At 38.3% G+C, this 18,076-nt stretch overlaps 1 protein-coding gene across 4 annotated transcripts in view; it reads left to right on the top strand.

The window, feature by feature from the left end:
- The window catches only part of LOC123313475 (octopamine receptor beta-2R), a 111,934-nt gene that overhangs the window by 20,653 nt on the left and 73,205 nt on the right, over positions 1-18,076 (top strand). Inside the window, exon 3 of one of the 4 annotated variants that reach the window (XR_006537742.1) lies at positions 11,847-11,958. The exons of the other annotated variants lie outside the window; for them this stretch is intronic. The gene's annotated coding sequence lies outside the window, so the exon portion shown is untranslated. Of the gene's footprint in view, positions 1-11,846; positions 11,959-18,076 lie in introns of those variants that run through there. 4 annotated transcript variants of the gene reach the window in all.

Genomic DNA, 18,076 nt, shown 5'->3' with positions numbered 1-18,076 from the left:
TAAAATATCGTTGCAGTTCATAACATGATTTCATCAGACCGTCGAATTGGGCTAAAACGGATATCTGAAGCGCTGAATATTTCATACGAACGCGTTCATCATATAGTTCACGTCAATTTGGACATGAAAAAAATTGCTGCAAAATGGATCCCCAAATGTTTTAATGTTGACCAAAAGCGTGCAAGGGTAGAAGCATCGTGTTCGATCTGTGCTCGATTTGAAAACGATGTAGACTTCTTAAACCGAATTGTTACTATGAATGAGACTTGGGTACATTTCTACGATCCAGCAACAATCGATGGAATGGCGACACTCTAGTTCTCCAAGACCTAAGAAGTTTCATGTCCAAAAATCTGCTGGAAAAGTTCTTGCTTCAGTCATGATTGATATTTTGGATAAGGGTAAATGAAGTTAAAAAGTAGTAAATTTTCTTCCAAAGAAGAGGAAATAAAATCTGTGGAGGTCTGGTTTGCAGAGCAAGAAAACATTATCTTTGAAAGGTCTAGAGACGTTGCAGGTTAGCTGTAATAAATGTATCCAATTAAGAGGAGAATATGTTGGGTAATAAAATATTTTAACATTGAAATTTTGTTAGGTTCTATAGTAGACTAAGAATTTTTCAATATGTCCTCATATATCCTCGGTTATTTCAGTCAATAACTAAGGTGAAAATGACAATTGTTGTAACACTCTGGCAGAATCCCAGGGCTGAACTATTCCGAAAAACTAGGAGATCTAAGAAGAATCTGAATCACTGGATTGCGTGGTTACAGTATGCCTCGTAATCCTAAAAATGCTTTGGACACTTGTAGAGAAAAGGATGTAGCCTCCTTGCAACTGGGATCAGGATTGCAAGCTATAGATGGTATAGCGAGAACAGCTGTGAAGGGTGCAATTGTACCTCAGAATTTGCTCATTAAAATCGCTCTCATGTTATACTGCTGCTTTATACGGACAGTCCAGTTCTCATCTCATATACCTTTCCTCATTTCCATCATCCCCTACTCAGATCTCAAGGAAACTCTATCGTCTATCCAACTACTCCAGAAATGTCCTTCCTGACAAGACACTTGTAAAACTACCTCCGTGGAAAGGCTCATGAGATCTTCCATTAACATCGACGTCGTTATAACGTCCACGTCCACGACATCCATTTCCCGACCCCCAATATAATGGACCGCATCAATCCCAGTGAAATATCGCTCGCCACCAATTTACGATAATGGCGGAGAAATAGGAAATGCGGGAAACTTCCCAGTTAAATTTCGTCGATGGAATCTTCAAGGTCCCGATCCCAGCGTTCCGTTAAACTTAAATGGTTGCAATCGGGTAGCGATATCGTCCAAGAGTGCGGACCTTAAGGCCTAACAAGCTTACGAGGGACAATCCGATATGTTCGGAGGTTGGCCATTTGCAAGTTGGGATAGCAATTTTGCGTCCATATTAGGGGTGTGCTGAGAGGGGACAAGAGACTCCACCAGCAAGTTTTAGGTAGGAACAAAGGACTGGTGAGGCTCTAGTCGTGTAAGGTTGCGATTGGCCCATTCTGCTATCACCTTCGGCGGTGATTTTATCTGTTGTATCAGATCTTGTTCGAGTCAAGAGAGCCTATTGGGTAGATCTGAGGATCTCTAGTGGAAAAGTTCGAAATGAAGAGAATGCTTGTAAGTTAGGTTAGGTTATGTAGAGGTGATTTAGTAACTTTGGATTTTAATCAAGTATTGGCCATAACGATTCAACATTCGAAGAGAATTATTAAACATATGGAGATTCATGAATTTCCATCAGAAATTTTTCCAATCTCTTCAGAGTCTTTGGATTTTTGTAATCTAACACAAGGAAAAAAAGCATTTCGCATGTTGGAAGAAGTCATTATTGAATATGCTAGGAAATTCTTCTGAGGAAGTTAAAGGTAACAATCTTCAAAACGACTAGTATGAATTTCCCTCACTGAAGGAATCATACACCGTTCTTCTCAGAGAGAGGAGCAAATATGTGATTTTAGGGGGGGGTCTAACCCCTTGCTCATTTTTGACCCAAAAATTTGGGATTTTCGAATTCGAGTTTTTGATCTAGTATTGAAGCCTGACTAGTGCTGATTACGAAACCCCAAATCTCAATTGGATCGGACAAGTATAACAGGAGATATCACAGACTGAAATTTTCGAAAAATTCCATTTCGAAGATGAAAGTTTCGTATCTTCCAGCAAAACCATCACACACCGGAAAGCCTGTGTATTGATCAGTACAAGATGAAGAGAATTGAATGCCAAAAGGCACCAATCGATGGATGGTATAACTATACCATCCTTCAAATACGAAGAATATAAACTACCCATCTAAATATAATATTACATGTCGATCCCAGGATAGGTATGAGTGTGCAGTATTTCATAATGTTCTTCCTGGCAAGAGCCAGGTAGTTATAAAACGAAGGAGGGGTCTACGAAAAATGAAGAAAATAGAATACAAAGTTCAGCAGGTAGGCTGAGTGGCAATGAACCGAGAGTCCTTATGACCTTTATTCACGGTTTGTTGCAGTTTTACAGAGAGGGAAGGGAATGGCATTTGATATATATGACGGAAGATTGGCAAATAAATGTTCACTCGACGTTTTAGAATGAATGTCGATCCACCTACACATGCATTATGCTTTATTACTTGATTACTTTCAAAGTAAACAGAACTCTGCCACTGTTTCCGATAATACGAGCGTTCAAATATTATCTGATTAACTAAAAAAGTGATCGATCGCCCACTGCACTACAATGATTACGATGGAAATATATTATACAATGGGAGTTATCATTCAGAAGTCAATAAAATGTTAATTAGTAAGATATGTGGGAAAAACTATTGGACAAGTTTTGTATAAACATAGAAATCAATATGATACAAAGTGGCGAAAGCTTTCCTCTAATGTTATCTGAACTGTTCTGCTGGTATTCTGGGAAGCGTACTGGGTCAAAATCAGCTTCAGTGATCACCAAATCAGGCCTTTATTCGCAGGCTAAGCTAATTTTACATCTGGTTTTGAGCTGCTATGTACGTCTTGATTCTTGCCCATTCACGCATCGTGTTCAAGCTGTGGTCATTTATTGTGTGAATTCTGCTTGGAATATGGTTGAGCAAGTGAATATCTTCTGAGATCAAATAATATGACGGCTATAATTGATCGTAACACCTCATATCTTGTTCCATTTAGACAACCCTGAAACGCATGAACTCGTTCTATAGATTCTATATTGAGACCAATTAATAGACTATTCCTGCTCCATAATTATCATGAAACAGTCTGATCGGGAATTCTATTATTCCGCTGGATTTGGCAAAACCTACATTGATCCCATTGCTGTAATAATTCGTGGCTTGCAGACAGAATCATAATTTGGTATCCAATCGTGGGAGTCCTTTCTGTACCATACAGAGTGATTAGTAACCGGAGTAATATTTTATATCGGACGGGATGAAATGATTGGAAGAATATCAAATTCATGTCTGTGAAGAAGAACCCGTTATCAGTTTTCTATGAGAGTCTTAGCAACGTTTACTCATGATGAATCAGAAAGGTCCAATCCGATCCAGCAATCAACGTGGATGACATATTGAAATCCGAGGATATATTAAAATATTCGCATTCCGCGTCTTTTCTCTTCATTTTTTTCCCGTAGAGTGGTCAGTATTGTCGAATAGTAATCTCCGGTTATTGTTCTACCTTTATGCAACAAATCAATCATGATTACTCCATGGCAATCCCAAAAAACTGACGCAAGAACTTTTCCAGCAGATTTTTGGACACGAAACTTCTTATTAGGTCTTGGAGAACCAAAGTGTCGCCATTCCATTAATTTCTGGATCGTAGAAGTGTACCTAAGTCTCAACCATAGAAACAATTCGATTTAAGAAATTTACATCGCTTTCAAATCGAGCACAGATCGAACGCGATGCTTCTACCCTTGCACGCTCTTGGTCAACATTCAAAGATTTGGGAATCCATTTTGCAGCAATTTTTCTCATGTCCAAATTGACGTGAACTATATGATGAACGCGTTCGTATGCAATATTCAGTGCTTCAGATATCCGTTTCAGCCCAATTCGACGGTCTGATGAAATAATGTCATGAATTGGATCGATATTTTTGGGGACTGACACAGAAACTGGCCTTCCCAATCGGTCACCATCTTCAATGGAAAATTTACCTTTTTTGAAGCTTGCAGTCCAATTCTTCACGGTCGCATACGAAGGACATTGATCACCAAGGTTATTAAGCATATCTTCGTAAATCGGCTCACCTCTTAACCCTTCTAAATGCAGGTACTTGATGATGGCTTGATACTCCAATTTTTCGATTTTGACAATTTCGGTGGACATTTTCTTTCTTTCAATTTATTGCGTAACTCTGGTTTACTTTTTTGACCTCAAACATTACACTGACACTTCTAATGAGTAATTGTTCGTTGCTATGGTAACGCAATATTTTTTGTATGCAGGAACTGGTCAGGGTAACTAGATATCAATACATCCTCGTAAGTAATTTTCGAAAAATAACATTCATCGAAAATCTAGAGATCATATCTCGAAAACTGTTCGGGATAAATTTTTTTTAATTAAATACCCGAACAGTTTTCAAGTCTTCTGATGTTTTTGACAGGTCGTCAGAAAATCAGTGCGATTTTTCGACAATGACCTAAAGAAATGCCAAGTCAATTTCGTCAAAGGGCATGACCTGAACTTTTTTTCGTTGGGTAGTCCTCATCCACAGGCAAACGGACAAGGATTAGCCAGAGTTAAACGTTTAAAGACTCCTAAAAAAATGAATAATACCATATTTTCGTGAAAAAATCGAAATGCCAAAAATACAACCTTAAAAATGATCCAAAAACGAATTTGCATTCCTTGGCAGTAATTTTTTCAGCCATAGATCACGCTACCCCTTAATTATTCCGCTCCTCCAGTCACGAACGCTGAATTCACGGAAAAATTCATATTTTCCCCGGCCTTATTGAGATTGAAACTGCCCAGACCCGAAAAAGGAGATGGCTGCTCTCCAGAATTTCCCCATTCAGGCATAATTTGAATGGAATTGAAACGACTAGGCGTCGCGAGAAAGAAAGTTCACTAATGGCTTATTCCATCCCCAATTAGAGAATGAATTCATTATTCCAGCCCTATGTGGCGATAGAATGGAGAAGTGCTTGTGAATGCAGGTCCTGATAAAGGTTTTTCTGCCAGCGAGTCGGGTGTAATCAACCGGGAATGGAGTCGGACGTTTCTTTCGACGTTCAAGAACCTTTTGAAGCGTTTATACATTGAAAAAATTTGTTATTTTCCCATTTTTAGCTTCACGTGGATTTGAACAGTTTCCTGCTAAACTACGATGAATTATTGTATACACTCCATTCATATTTATTTTAGCAGTCGGTTGGCCATGAAATAATTTTCTCAAGTTTTTGTTACTAGAACGGAGGGAGTAAGGTTGGCACGCATGAAATGTCGTTAATGTCACAACGCCGTTGCCACAACTTATATCAATTAATATAACGAAAATGCCGAAAGTGATTGAAAAAAGAGACAGGGTTTTAGCAAGTGCTATTTAGAATTAAGGTCTGCTCATTCAAATAGTTATACCTTATATTCTAAAATCCACAATACGTCAGAATGTAGCGAACATATTCAATTTAAGAGAATTTATATAATGCTTCATCTGAATCTAAACCAAATATCTATATTTCAGCTGAATATTTCCATAATCAGAAAGATTGTGAATGAAGAGGATGGCAAAGAATTTCCTTCTATTGGGAGACCCAAAAAAGTGGTGGCATTTGAGAATTTTATGTTTGAGTGAATTAATGCGAAAAGTTTACTACAGGATTTTCGATGAATCTCATCGTAGAATAAGTTCCCAAACATTGATTTTTCTATTTTTCATTTGACTTGTCCTAAACATTGTAAATGTCTTAAGGTACCAATAAATACCTGATTATTATTATTATATGAATGTATTAAGATGAACGCGCCAGTTGTCCTGTTAATTGTTTATTCATGTGAAATTTTTGTACAAAGGTGAAGTTCATCTTGACTTGAAACTTCCTTCAATTCCATTTACTTATATTGGTGCAAGATGATTTTTGTTGAAGAATTTAACATTCTTGTAATTATCTGTTAATTCCTTCGGGAGATACCCATTCCCAACCACTGCTTCATATACATTTCATCTTCGGGTTAATATTTTTGAAATCTACAACTGTAACGTATTCAAACTTTAGCCAAAGGAGATAACGAACATTAAGATATCGATTGCGGGAGCAAATCGTTGATTTCATTTTTAATTGATTTTGTTTCAGAGATTGGGAGTGAAAGCCCTAAAAGGTTTGTGAAGAAACGAACATTAACTCTCCTCAAGCTAGTGCATATTATGATATTATACTGATCTCTTGTATTTTTCATGCAAATAACTGGATTTGGTATGCCTTCAATCAGTTCGTATAAACTTCAATTATGTTCGTCACATATTTCCCGAAGAGATTCGACATTGTGATAAAATACGTAATTACAGAAACTTTTACATGGAACGGGCAACATAGCGCTGATTTGAAACCCAAAAATGTTTTGACAAGCGTCGTAACCTCACTTTTTCGTTCTATACAGAGTGAAATGCGTCAAATTTCCATGGCCAACCGACTGCTGAAATAAAAGTGAACGGAGTATAGCAGTTTAAGAATAACATACTAAACTCCTTCCTCTACTTCTAGAGTTCATCATCTTAACTTTCTTCCTGTCAAATACAGATTGTCCATTCAAAGTTTTTGCTTCTACACCTCTAGCAAATATTTGTGTTGTATTTTTACGTAATTCTCTTCTTTGATCTAGTCCCCCTCCTTCGAAAATATTTTTCTAATAGAGCAAAGAACCTTCCAAGGACAAAATAATAAAACAGAAAGGTTGGACCGGTCCGAAACTGATTCAGATCAGCAGGACAAGTTCAGCCTTCTGAGCTCTTGCCAGCTTGTTGGAAAACAAAACGGGTTGGTGTCAAAGCCACCTCGTGTTTCTGGCCAATCTCCATATCTAATTTTGTCGCAGTTGACGGTTTGCCAAATTTCGCCACTAATTTCAATGTTTAACGTAATAAATAAAAAATATCTATGTCTGAAGATTCGTAGTTCTAGATCGTAAATCAATTTCATTCGTTTACATATCGTCCATTTATTATTTTACAGATCGTTCATTTAGCAGCTAATAGCTCATTTTTTTTCGTGGATATAGTGACGGTAAATAAAAGAAAACAGTCTCCAAACACAGTCTGAACATCCCCTACTCTCATCTGTGAACAATATGGTCAAATTTTCAGATTATAAATCAATGCTGACTTTAAGAACGTATAACAATAACTTATCTGGTACAAATATGGAGAAAGCTAAAGTTTCCAAACTGTATTGATAATTCTGCTTTCAGTGTGAAGTAATATCATTACATTTAATGTGGCGGTATCACATGGCGAAGAGGAATTTCAATCAATGCATTTATTTTGCATATAAGCACTAAGATAGCCTTACTATCCATTTCTCCCCAAAAACTACGTGCTCGAGATACTCATAGGAGTTTACCGAGAAGCTGAGCAATCTGGGACCGGTAATATCTTGCACAAGATCACGTTAATTTCCATCGCAGCTGTTCATTAGAAGGAATATTCTTTGCGGCCGCCTCGAATTTATTAAAAGCGGGGGAATATTTTCTGTTCCATGAAATTTACAGGGACTGTACGCCAACGTGGCGTAATTAAATTATATTACAGTTGGTGGAAATGCATTGCAACCCACAGTGTCATTTATTTTTCACACGGCGGAAATGGTGTTGGAAATTGGTTGTGGGCTCGCCGAACTGTATACAAACGGATTCTTGCGGCGAAACAACTGAATTTCCATGGTTTTCCGGGTGATTTTGGATATTCCAACAGAAATACCGATTCCTGGTATCAGGGTGCTTAAATTATGTTATCCGAACAAATGTGCATGCATGCATCTACATAGATCTGTCCTTGGATCTGTCTGAAGTGAGTATCTTTCATATCTCTCATTGAGGTGAGAGTTGTTTTGCTCTGATAAAGTCAAATAAGATCGAAACCATGTCCAGCATCTACTCTTCTTCAAGAAGACAGCCTTTTCTAGAGGATGCCCTACCATATAACAAACCTTGATTTCAATGGCTTGTAAGAGAAGAAACCTTTTTATAGCCTGCAGACTCCACCATATAGGATCTTTATTTTGTTCATTCCTCTACTATCTTGTGGTTCTGAATCAGTTCAAGGGTATGTAAGGTACCTAACATAATAGATACATCAGTTTATATACAAAATCGTTCCTTCTTTCCTTTTGTATATTACGACAAGTGTTCGTCTAAAAAGTATCATTCTCATGACGTGGACATATCTGGAAACTCCAGTTCTTAATTCAGGATAGTCAACGTATATAAATATAACAAATCTTACAGGCATCAGTAACGTGAGGAGAAGTAGTGAGGATCAGTTTTATAATTGATGAAGCTTTTAGAGAATACCACGAAAAAAGCACAAAATTCCACTAAAATAGAACTCTACTATTCGCCGAGTAAATTAGCTTCGATCGTTGCTATTTCTGCATCCAATGCTCATGAACAATTCATTTCTGGCTGTCTTGCTCTTGAAATCCATCGAAATAATTAGTACGGAAATAGCTGTATAAATTCGCCATTCGAAGCTCTTGTGAGGTTTCTATGCGATTTCATCGCAATCGCTTTAGAAAACCAACGTCCGCCATATCAGATGTAAATAAACATTTATTGGATTAATTAACGTGCATGAAACCAACAACGTTCCTAGATTGTCATTATATAAATAACCATATGTTCATATATTTTTAGAACAGAGCGATTGTATTTGAATTACATCCTTCCTGAATTGAAGCGCTGCTAAGGTCAAATAGCGCATAACAATATAAATAACGCCATTAGATGAGAAACAATCATTATACTTCGTCATGCATGCCGTTGAATTGCTTTGAATACAGTAAACTGTGGGAATATACACCATTCAAAATGGGTGAGGCTAATAAAGCTCAAAATAAAATTTTAACTCACCACCTACAGCCAGAATGTTCTTCGCTCTGAATTTGTATTGTTGAACAGCCCCCATAGGGGACACTGGAACAACGTCTTCTTTAATCCTTTACTTATAGGAAGACTTTCATCTCATATAAAATTATATAGGTAGGTGAGCTTCCAACCAGAGCTAGAAGTATCTTATGTTCAGTGCCAAAGGTCCCTCAAAAATTACTCATGCTGCCTCTGATGGTACTTCATCCTATCCCAATGACAGATGACATGGTGAATTGGTGATTAAACTGAATTAAAAAGCTAAAAGCTAGCAAACATTTATAGCTATATCAGATTCTTCTCGTTGAAAAGAACCAGATCAGATCAGGACTGACTGCTTCTGTGTATGTAGCTCAACACACTTGAATTCTATCCAGACATAAACAGTGCAAAAATTCTCCTGTCCTTACAGGTGCCTGTTCTATATCTATAGATATAGAATTGGATATAGATATATAAATGTCTCTCGCACTGAATTTCCGAGTATTCCATCACAAGAGATCTTCCCCAAAGGACGACAAGACCTCCATAGGGGAAACTGGAACAACGTCTTCTTTAATCCTTTACTTATAGGAAGGCTTCCATCTCATATAAAATTATGTAGGTAGGTCAGCTTCCAACCAGAGCTAGAAGTATCTTATGTTCAGTGCCAAAGGTCCCTCAAAAATTACTCGTGCTGCCTCTGATGGTACTTCATCCTATCCCAATGACAGATGACATGGTGAATTGGTGATTAAACTGAATTAAAAAGCTAAAAGCTAGCAAACATTTATAGCTATATCAGATTCTTGTCGTTGAAAAGGACCCGATCAGATCAGGACTGACTGCTTCTGTGTATGTAGCTCAACACACTTGAATTCTATCCAGACATAAACAGTGCAAAAATTCTCCTGTCCTTACAGGTGCCTGTTCTATATCTATAGATATAGAATTGGATATGGATATATAAATGTCTCTCGCACTGAATTTCCGAGTATTCCATCACAAGAGATCTTCCCCAAAGGACAACAAGACCTCCATAGGGGAAACTGGAACAACGTCTTCTTTAATCCTTTACTTATAGGAAGGCTTCCATCTCATATAAAATTATGTAGGTAGGTCAGCTTCCAACCAGAGCTAGAAGTATCTTATGTTCAGTGCCAAAGGTCCCTCAAAAATTACTCGTGCTGCCTCTGATGGTACTTCATCCTATCCCAATGACAGATGACATGGTGAATTGGTGATTAAAGTGAATTAAAAAGCTAAAAGCTAGCAAACATTTATAGCTATATCAGATCCTTCTCGTTGAAAAGGACTCGATCAGATCAGGACTGACTGCTTCTATGTATGTAGCTCAACACACTTGAATTCTATCCATACATAAACAGTGCAAAAATTCTCCTGTCCTTACAGGTGCCTGTTCTTTATCCATAGATATAGAATTGGATATGGATATATAAATGTCTCTCGCACTGAATTTCCGAGTATTCCATCACAAGAGATCTTCCCCAAAGGACAACAAGACCTCCATAGGGGAAACTGGAACAACGTCTTCTTTAATCCTTTACTTATAGGAAGGCTTCCACTCATAAAAAATTATATAGGTAGGTCAGCTTCCAACCAGAGCTAGAAGTATCTTATGTTCAGTGCCAAAGGTCCCTCAAAAATTACTCATGCTGCCTCTGATGGTACTTCATCCTATCCCAATGACAGATGACCTGGTGAATTGGTGATTAAACTGAATTGAAAAGCTAAAAGCTAGCAAACATTTATAGCTATATCAGATTCTTTTCGTTGAAAAGGACCAGATCAGATCAGGACTGACTGCTTCTGTGTATGTAGCTCAACACACTTGAATTCTATCCAGACATAAACAGTGCAAAAATTCTCCTGTCCTTACAGGTGCCTGTTCTAAAGATATAGAACAGGCACAAGTTGGATATGGATATATAAATGTCTCTCGCACTGAATTTCCGAGTATTCCATCACAAGAGATCTTCCCCAATGGACAACAAGACCTCCTGTCTCCCCTTCATCCGCCAGGGATCAAACTACCCTTTACACGCTCCACCTGAATGCCGATTTACCGTAGTTCATTTGTGTCTTTTCCGCCCAACTTACCCCATAAATCTCTGTTAGATTGACGGGTCGAAATCAAAGATTACCTGGATGGAGCTCTTGATCCAGAACCTTCTGCAGACCTGGTTCGATATTTCAACCCGGACCACTTACTGATAGCGGTTTGAACACTCTTCACTGTCGGGGTCTGTTATAGCACGGGATGACTGAAAAGCTCTCTCCGTTTGGATCTGTCCATCGGCCAGATGATTGAGAGGCTGTCTATTGTAGGCAGGGGCAAAATTAACTTTTCAGAGCGCACGAAATTATTACGGAAATGAAAATCGGGTCTTCTCCATCAGTTTTTGTGGTTGGAGTCGTTCACACGAGCATGTGGGATGCATAAAAATAATGGAGGAGCCTCTCGAGATTAAATAAGGAGATTTGTGAAAAGGGTACAATCTTATGATCAAGAAAATCATTGAATAGACCATTTCCTTGCAATGTTATCATTCAAACCTGAAAAACAGATACATATTTCAGAAGGAAGTTTGGTTCTTCTGTGAAGAAAACTCAAATCACTTCAAAATTCTCTCGACGAGCAGTTCATTCATAATAAACGTCATCGAATTGAGGCGACAAGCATAAATCCCATTTTATTTTTATTTTCTTTTCCTCAGGGTGAGTGACTGAAACAGCTGGGATGTAGGATTTCCGAAAAACACGGTGAAATGAAACGGATAGTCCGCTCTTTAACTGCAGAGTAAAAATAATTTTGTCAACATCTACGTCTCAGGCAAGTACCTACGAATAGCTGAATATATTTCGAGCAAGTGATATCATCCGGAAAATTGAGGTCGAAATGAATGTTCCATTCCATTTTCCTTTCCTCTTGTTACCAATAACACCACATAATATATGGGAAAATTATGAGTGCAACAATCTCAGCAGAAACTGAAAGTTGTCTTTTATATGATTTTTTATTCGAAATAATTTCCTCTCAAACCTGCGGAATTGAGGAAAAAGCAGCCTTCTTGAGATTTGTTAAAAATAATGAAATTTCGAGGAAATACTTCACTTGGAAAAAGCCCTTTTTATTCAGTTGATGAGTTTTGTTGAAGCTATGAAGATTAGTCTTTCCTACTTCATTTGGCATCAACTTAATAGATTTTCGTACAAAAATAATCCCTCTGTGAATTCATCTGGGAAGGTCAGGCCATAAAAAAGTTTCGCAGAATATTATGAACGTAGATATTTCGACTCCCCTGAGTTTCATGGTAGCAAAAACCCTAAGAATCTGTTTTTATAATATTCAGCTGCCTGCCAAATTCTCAGTATTTTTTCCTAACTTCAAGGGTTTGCAACATGCAAAAAAATGGGGTTTAAAACAAGGAACCATAAGAAAGAGTCTTACTTCTTTATTGAGAAACAACTCCCATCAATTCATATAACAATAATTGTATATGCCAGTCATAAAATCGTTTGACAAAAAGAAGAAACTCTCCAAGTTGACACACGTCAAAAAACTGCCAACTGTGCTTCTGCGGAACCCACAGAAAACTATCGTGCTGGCCAATTGTTGCCGAGAATAGACAGCAAGGTATTTTGTAACAATTTTACGACCGACTTAGATGTGTTTTTACGAGGCAATAAAACTGAACTTTAACTGAATATTACCGTATTTTATACAGTTGAGCACGAGCCATTCAGGCAGTCCTCCGTTGGAACGGAAAATGGACAGCTTAAGGAGATTTTCGCTATATTTAAAGTTTTATAGGTTGATGATTCGGCAGAGGCGCTAAGTTCATTTAAATTCATCGGAGGATGAAATGGGAAGGAGCTGGATTTGCTCCCGGGTATCCTGCCATAACCTATATCCTAATTTTTATTCTGTGAAGACTGGAAAACTTCATGAAACTCTAAATTGATGTTTCGCCATAAAAACAATGTTTTCGTAGCTCAGCTGGGTATAATCATAGACATAGAGACATGGACTGAGCAATGCCAGCATGAAATAGGCTATTTATTAGAAAGAGAGAAAAGCTCGTCGGGATATACCTTTCTCTTTTTTGTTCACATAGAGGTGAGTGTACACCAATCAAAATTCTTGAAAAAGACAACTGCATTCCCGACGTGTTTTTCTCTCTGTCACTTTTTTTGACCGTATTTCATGCATAGATATAAAGGGAAGGCACAGTCCATGTCTCTATGTCTATGGGTATAATCTACAATCAAGACTGAATATGTGCAATTACTCGACTTTTATTTGTCTCGTATGGTAAAGGTCGTCCACGTGGATGACAATTACAATAAGGTCTTTGAATGATATTCCTATACAGGAAATGAACATTCCCTACGATGAGTGGATTCCTCCTTTTGAAATCAAGGATTGTTGGTGATAAAGGTTAAAAAAATCGTTTCAATCTTTCATCGCTCTTTTTTAGAAATCGTTTGTTTCCATGCAATCCCGCAGGAGGAATAATAGAAGCGATAACAGGCAGTCGGTTATACGAGGCAAACCTAGGGCAAACTAGACCTGGATGGTGTATTCAGAGCATTGTTCATTCATTTCGCAGTGCTGCGGACGATGTGATATATGTGTTTCAAGAAACTTTGCATCATTCATTGTCTGAAAGCCGTTGCGTACAGTCGGTGGCATAATGTCCCTTAGATTTAGAGGATAACGTTGATTTATTGTGCAAAGAGACTTGATCTTGACTCATCCATTCGGGAGCTGATATTTATCATTATCGACAAATGGGCCGACTCTCTTTCAAGACTATTTCAATCTATAGCTTGAATGGAAGACACTATACAAGGTGAAACACTTTTTACTTTACCATTCTTCCGATTAGGCTTAGATAAGAAGTTATACATAGGTATTTTAAGTTTTCATAATGAGCTATGCCTCCCCTGTAAAACCAAAATTCTCTTCAGAATAACAAGCTAAACCTATGACACTACATCTGTGGATCTTTGCAACAGAGTTGCATCCAGCCAAAGTACACAATTTTTAAGATATTTGATGATCATAATGAGGAAACTGGAAGATGTCATTGGAATTTAGTGTTCGGAGAGGATTCATCACATCAATGAAAAACCCTATTCCGAAAATCATTCGAGATTTAACTCAAAAGTATATTTTTTTATGGATTTTTAATTGCCTGAAAGGTGTTTGTCTTGACCTCAGGATTCTTCTGTTGAAATATATGTACCTACATGTCAAAGATTCACCCTATATATCAGAATATATTGTTAATTTCAATGCAACTTCATATGAAATCTTCCTCTGGATGTACTCTAAGCTTTCCGTTTCTCAGAAAACTTCCCAGAAGAAAAGCACCAAAGTTTTTCGTCTGTATTCCAGCTGTCACATTTTTGACACAATCTATGTCAATCTATGGTTGATTTTCTTCCCTGAATTTTAATCTTCCGTCATCATACGAGTAATTTTTGATCGTTACATTCCGAAATAGTTAGAACATAGCATCATTTTTTCATTAAAATCAACAATAAACATCCTCACCTGAATTTTCGACGTGGCATATCGTTTCATAAGCATAAAAGCCCTTCGCGAATCTTTCAGCGAGCATCATTCCGAACCCAATTCCCGGGCCACGGCCGCATCGCAACCCAACTGTGAATTTCCTATTCCCCATACTCTTATGAAGAATGCGAGTGGAAAAAAAAACGGAGAAAGTCCACATATCACGGAGAAGCGATGCGATTGTCATGGCGCGCCCAGCGTTTCGGTGATAGAATATTTGAAGCGTTAAAATCTGAAATATAGCCTCTCTCCGATGTCCCCGGTGACCAAATGTAGGTACGTACCGATATGAACGGAGAAAATCCATTTCCCTGCCGTGGCAAATGACTGGAAAAACAGGAAGGTTTTTTGTACTCCCGGGACTTTTCAATGGAAAGCTACACAGCACTTTCTGGGCAGAATGGTCGATTGAAAGACTCTACTCGGAATATTTGTTGGTAACATTAAACCGGTTAGTGTACGGGGTGTGTAAAATTCGACCGACTTTGAATTAACCTATCTACCCATCGTTTCAGTGAGTGAAGATTACTTTCACTACTTTGCACTTTGTAATTCTTCACTGTTCTCTCGGTTATTCGGAAGACTAACTTCCCACGAGCCCACCGCGCGTCTTTTATATCGATACGCCCGTGTTCGAGAGTATTCTCGCAGCTCCGAGGGTGATATACGCGTTGTCCCCCAGCTTCAACAAAACCAAAATCCTGGTAAGTCCGCCAGAAAGCCTTCAAACACATATTTTATTATAGAATGAAACTCTAGAACACGTCGAGCGGTTCAAATACTTGGGAAGCTTCATAAATACTAGGGCTAACCTAGACACGGAAATACACGACCGTATCAATTCGGCATCACGGGCATTCTGGAAGCTAAAGGACAGAGTGTTTAAAAATCACGACCTCAATCTGAAGACCAAGACAGCTGTTTACAAAGCAGTCGTCCTCCCAACGCTTCTTTACGGAAGCGAAAGCTGGACGCCCTACTGGCGACATATTAAACAGCTTGAACAAACGCAACAATGTCATCTGAGACGAATAATGCACATCAGATGGTTCCACAAAGTTTCGAATGCAGAAGTCTTGCAACGCGCGAGTTGTACAACAATTGAGACTCAAGTAACGAGGGCCCGACTCAGATGAAGCGGCCACATTCTGAAGATGCAAGACACAAGACTCCCCAAAATAGCTCGGTATGGCGAATTGACAGAGGGAGATCGGAAACCAGGAGGCCAGTATAAGCGGTTCAAGGATACACTACATCAATCCCTGAAATCAGTTAATGCCAATCATAACTGGGAACAACTAGCGTTTGACAGGTCACAGTGAAGGTCTTTGGTACACAGTTACAATGGAGACTCGAGAAGGATACAGCGGCGGCCAGATCTGGTTATTGACTATCCATGCCCGGAGTGAGGAAGGATCTGTTGGTTACGGTTGGGTCTCTTCAGTCACAGGAGGGCACACAGTCGCAATTAGCCCCAAGAAATTATGAGTCCGTTCTTTTTCTATGTCTTTTTGTAGAATAATTTCCGGTAACGGGATACAGCAATGAATGAATGAGATCCTATGGGGAGGAGGAAGAAACACACCTATAAGAAATAGGATGTTTTGCTATTGGGAGGAGGAAAGCTAGGGCCATGAAGTTTTAAATGGTAGTAAATACTACCTTTACTACCATACTAACCAACTAGATTGAAATCTTTAATTTGGGGCCAGAATAGACAAAAGGTTGCAGATCTCATAAGTTCAGCGCTGAATAAACGATGAGAGAAAATGATTGAAATCTATATGGATATGTGAGAGAACCAGGATCAAACCAAAAGACAAGGGAAAGATATAGGAGATAATTGAGTGAACAATGTCAGTCAGCACAAAAAATTTGAAATGCGAACTTGATTAGATTTCTTGATGAAAGTCACGTCACTGAGCTTTCCTGATTCCAAAATCTTAAATGTTGGCGAAACTATCGAAGATTTTGTGATTACAAAAGCAATTGGACATCAAGTTTGAGTTTGTCACCCATGATTTGACCCTCAACTTTCTCTAGGCTCCGAAAGATATGGTCTAAAACCATCGGAGACTAAGTTTACCCTTCAGGTAGAAAAAAAAACAAGAAACCTTGTCTGGCGCAGGTCTATGAACCCATTGGGCAAGTATAACAAACCAGAATCACCAGAGAGAGAACAGTATCAATTCGGCAAGATACCATTTATAACCAAAACAGGTCTCTGCAACAACATAAACTATGTTTTCATCTTCATCAATTGTTTCGATGATACCCATGAACGTAATACCCCAAAATTTCTTGTTCTTCAAGGATTCGTTTGTAGTTTCTTCATAAAGGAGCATTATCCAACTTGGGGATCTTTTAATGAACGCTATAAATAACTGCATCCCTCAAAACATTCACGGGTCACACGGGAAGGCGCAAGAATGAAACGCTCGAAATCGAAATCTTGGAGATGTGAAATACAGCCGCCGGCATCGAAAATAATGAGGAAAAAGTTGGCTTGGAGGCTGCCGAGAGATGAGGGCGTCGAGAGTCGCTTCATTTTTTTAACCGATCTCCCTGCAACGCCTGGAGTCGAATGAAATTCCGCGTAGTGTTTTTCAGACGGCTCATGCGAAAATTCTCGGATAAACAGAATGCATAAGCGGGTGGTTTTATTTCTGAACGAAAATAAAGCATTACTCGTTTATTCGTAGCACGGACATATCAAGTTAGGATTACGCCATTATTTCGACAAATGCGGGGGTGTAGGTTTTGTTGTTAAGAAGCTTGTGAGGTTGGTTTGATGTGTTTTAACGGCTTTTTCACGACTCGTTGCTTTTGACCGTAATCACTTTGCGTCCGCTTCAGATGCAACTGGAAGCGGCTGAATATTTCACGCTGGATGAGAGATTTGATATTGCATATGAAAACAAGCCTCAATAAAACTCGGTGATATGAGGAGTATATACCCATCAGATTCCAGAATTATTACTTTAATAACTTCGAAGCATTTCATGGTGATAATTTCAATATTTCGTCTTTGGTAAACTTCATGAGAACAACGACTTCTTTCTTGCAAATACGAGGATGTATTGATATCTAGTTAGCCTGGACCAGTTCTATGCATGAAAAAATATTGCGTTACAATAGCAACGAACAATAACTCATTAAAATTAAAAAAGTAAACCAGAGTTACGCAATAAATTAAAAGAAAGAAGATGTCCACCGAAATTGTGAAATTACAAAAATTGGAGTATCGACCCATCATCAAGCCTGTATTTAAAAGGGTTAAGAGGTAAGCAGATTTACGAAGATACCCTTGGTGATCAATGTTCTTCGTATGCGACAGTGAAAAATTGGACTGCAAGCTTCAAA

This window comes from Coccinella septempunctata, chromosome 5 (assembly GCF_907165205.1).
Source record: "Coccinella septempunctata chromosome 5, icCocSept1.1, whole genome shotgun sequence".
NCBI classification, from domain to species: Eukaryota; Metazoa; Arthropoda; class Insecta; order Coleoptera; family Coccinellidae; genus Coccinella; species Coccinella septempunctata.
Note: the sequence above shows the minus strand (reverse complement) of the source record. Positions and strands in the feature narration are given on the sequence as shown.